The following is a 3,696-nucleotide window of genomic DNA, read 5'->3' on the forward strand; positions in this document are numbered from 1 at the left end:
TTTCTTCACATGTCTAGAGGACAGCATTGCTCTTGGTCTCTGTTTTTGTACTGTGCAGTGATGTCATGTGGTTCTAGGACTGTGTCTGGGTATTTGGACTGAGAGACAACAATGAGCTCTGGTCATAAGATACAGCCTTGGGTGGAGTGAGGTTCATGGCTAAGCAGATTTTACATGTCTAAAAGGTCTTTTTTCGTATCTAATGACATGATCATCTGTTTTTTATTTTTCAGTTGGTTTATATTCCCAATTTTACTTTGTAGAAACATCCCTGCATCTCAGAGATGAAGCCTACTTTATCAGGGTGGAAGGATATCTTTCATGTATTCTTGGATTCCTTTGGCCAGTTTTTTGTTTTTGTTTTTGTTTATTTTTTTTTCGCCGAGACAAGGTTTCTCTGTATTGCTTTGGAGGTTGTCTTGGAACTTGTAGACCAGGCTGGCCTCGACCTCACAGAGATCCACCTGCCTCTGCCTCTCCACTGATGGGATTAAATGCATGACATAGGTTTTCCAGTATTTCATTGTGTACTTTTTCATCAATGTTCATGAGGGAGATAGGTCTTTAATTCTCCTTCTTAGGTGAGATAATGTGTGGTTTGGGTATCATGGTAACTACAGCCTCATAAAAAGAATTTGGCAAAGATCCTTTTGTTTCTATTGTGTGGAACTATTTGAAGATTATTGGCATTCGCTCTTCTTTGAAATTCTGGTAGAATTCCGAACTGAAATCATTTGCCCCTGGGATTTTTCATTTGGGAGACTTTTAACGACTTGTTCTATTTCTTTAGGGACTATAGGACTATTTAAATTGTTTATTTAGTCTTGATTTAATTTGTATATGTAGTACCTATCAAGATAGTTGTCCATTTCTTTTATATTTTCCATTTTGTGGAGTACAGGTTTTTGAAGTATGGCCTAAAGATTGCCTGGATTTCCTTAGTATTTGTTTTTATCCCCCCTTTTATTTCTAATTTTGTTAATTTGTATATTTTCTCCCTGTGTATTAGTTGGTTTGGATATCTTGTTGGTATCACTGATTCTTGGTATAGTTCTTTTTTTCTATTTTAGTGATTTCAGCGAGGAGTTTGATTATTTCCTGCAGTCTACTACCCTTGGATAATTTTGTTTCTTTTTTTTAGTGATAGAGCTTTTAGGTGTGCTTTTAAGTCACTAGTGTGAGATTTCTACCAATTCTTTATAAGCACTTAGTGCTATGAACTTTCTTAACACTGCTTTCACAGTGTCACTTAAGTTTGGATATACTATGGATTCATTGTCATTGAATTTTAGGAAGACTATAATTTTTATCTTTATTCGTTCCTTGAACCAGGGGTAATTCAGTTGAGAGTTGTTAATTTTCCATGAGCTTGTTTGCTTTCTGTTGTTTGTGCTGTGATCTGTCAAGATTAATGGGGTTATTCCAAATTTTAGTATCTGTTGGGATTTGCTTTCTGACCAAGTATGTGGACAATTTTAGAGAAAATTACATGATGTGGTGAGGAGAGGGTATATTCCTTTGTTTTGGGGGGAACTTGTCTGTGGATATATGTTTGTTTGAGTCATAACATTCATTATTTCACTTATTTCTCTGTTAAGTTTCTAGTAGTCTTGCAGAATTGTCCATTGGTGAAAGTGGGATGTTGAAATTTCCCACTATTAATATGTGATTGAATCTTTAGTAATGTTTCTTTTGCTATTGTGGGTGCCCTTGTATTTGGTGCATAAATCTTAAGAATTGAGACATCATTTTGATGGACTTTTCCTTTAAATATGAAATGTCCTTCATCACTTTTAATTAGTGTGAAAACTATTTTGCTAGATATTAGGTTAGCTACACTGGCTTGCTTCTCACATTACTGAAGACAGTGCCTTAGCAGCTAGTGAGGAAATGGACTGGCGTCCTGGACATCTTTGGGATGTTGGAAAGGCCCTGGCTATGCTTATTTGCCCAGATGCTGACCAGCCAGCATCCCTGAGGTCAGAAGAGATAGGAGTCAGTTTTTCATCCCTTGCAGTTCCTGGGATGGTGAGTACTCTGGATGAACCAAGGCCATGCTTATTTTACCACAGGTGCACCCAAGGAGTAAAGGGGGCTGAGAGGTCTTCTATCCACCACCAGGCCGCTCTTGTTCCTGAGGGATTCAGCAGCACCTGTTTTTTGTAAGTTGTAGCATAAAGCTAACTTGAAAGATGAAGCTGGCTGTGCCAGGTAACTCTTAATTGGCTGGCTGACTGACATTTGATGTTGGTATATGGGACTAATAAGTACTGATGCCTTTTTGTAGATAATTTGCCATATCCTATTCTCAATTTCTGGCCCTTCCCCCACCTCTAAGTGGCACTAACTCTTCACTCCTCCTCCTGTCTCTTCTCCCCCTGCCACTTCCCCTACTCCCCTCACCTGTCTCTCTGCTTTCCTCCAAGGCTTCCCTGGCTGCTCTCCTCCCTCTGTTCCCTTGCCCTCTGGCTGCCTCCTCCCCTGCCTCATGCCCCTTCCTTCCCAGTCCTCTGCTCAGGTGCATTTGATCAGGTAACACAGAGAACTTTACCTGTGCTGTCTCCCCCAAAAATGTGCATGCCAGTGCACCAGCAGCCAGTGTATATCTTGTTCCACCCAAAACCCCGAATAAAGTCAGAGTCCAGACTTCAAAAGTGGTCTTGAGTTGCTGCCTGTGCATTTCAATTTTGTTCACTTTTGTAATTTGAATTTGTTTTTCTTCATAGAACACTTGCCAAGGCAGAGAAGGAGGGAAATATCTGACTTTTGAGTATAACTAAAAGACCAAATGAGGAAAAATGTATGCAAGACAAAGGCAGTGCCCAGAACCCTTCCTCTGCTGAAACCTTCAAAGACCTCAGCCATGAAGAGAAGTCAAGCTAAAAGGTAAGGTTACACAAATGGGATGTTGACTTTGAGAAACTATGGTTTGGGTTAGAATCAGGGTTACGGTTATACTTACGTTTAGGTTTAGGGTTATAATCATGTTTGGGGTTAGGTTTAGGATTAGGTTTAGTGTTTTGGGTTCAGGATTAGTGTAAGGATTATGATTATGTTTATGTTTCAATGTTACACTTGAGGTTAGGGTTAGGATTAGGGGTAGGGTTAGCATTAGTGTTAGGGCTTAGGGTTAGAGTTATATTTAGGGTTAGTGTTGAGGTTCAGGGTACAGGGTTATGGTTACATTTGTTTAGGGTTAAGGTTAGCGGTTAATGTTAGGGTTCATGGTTAGGATTAGGGTTAGATTTCAGGGTTCAGGCATAGGGTTAGAGTCTGTGTCAGGTTTAGGGATAGAGTGTTAGTGTTGGGGGTAGGGTTCATGGAAGGCTTAATGTTATTGGTAGGGTTAAGGGTTGGGTTCGGGTTGGGGTTTAGGGTTAGGGTAGAATTAGGGTTACAATTCAATGTTAGGTTTAGGGTTAGTTTTATGATTAGGGTTAGTTTTAGGGTTCAGGTTTAGCGTTATGGTTAGGTTTAGGGTTAGAGTAAGAGTTAGAGGTTAGTATTAGGGTTAGGGTTAAGTTTAGGGTTCAGTGTTAGGGTTCAGTGTTAAGGTTGGGGTTAGTGTTATGGTTATGATTAGGATTGCCATTAGTGTTAGGTTTAAGGTTAAGGTTTAGTTTAGCTTTAGGGTTCATGGTTAGGATTATGGTTAGTTTAGGATGCATGGTTATGGTTTGTGTTAGGGTCAGGGTT

The sequence above is a fragment of the Cricetulus griseus genome, unplaced genomic scaffold (assembly GCF_003668045.3).
Source record: "Cricetulus griseus strain 17A/GY unplaced genomic scaffold, alternate assembly CriGri-PICRH-1.0 unplaced_scaffold_1, whole genome shotgun sequence".
Lineage (NCBI taxonomy): Eukaryota > Metazoa > Chordata > Mammalia > Rodentia > Cricetidae > Cricetulus > Cricetulus griseus.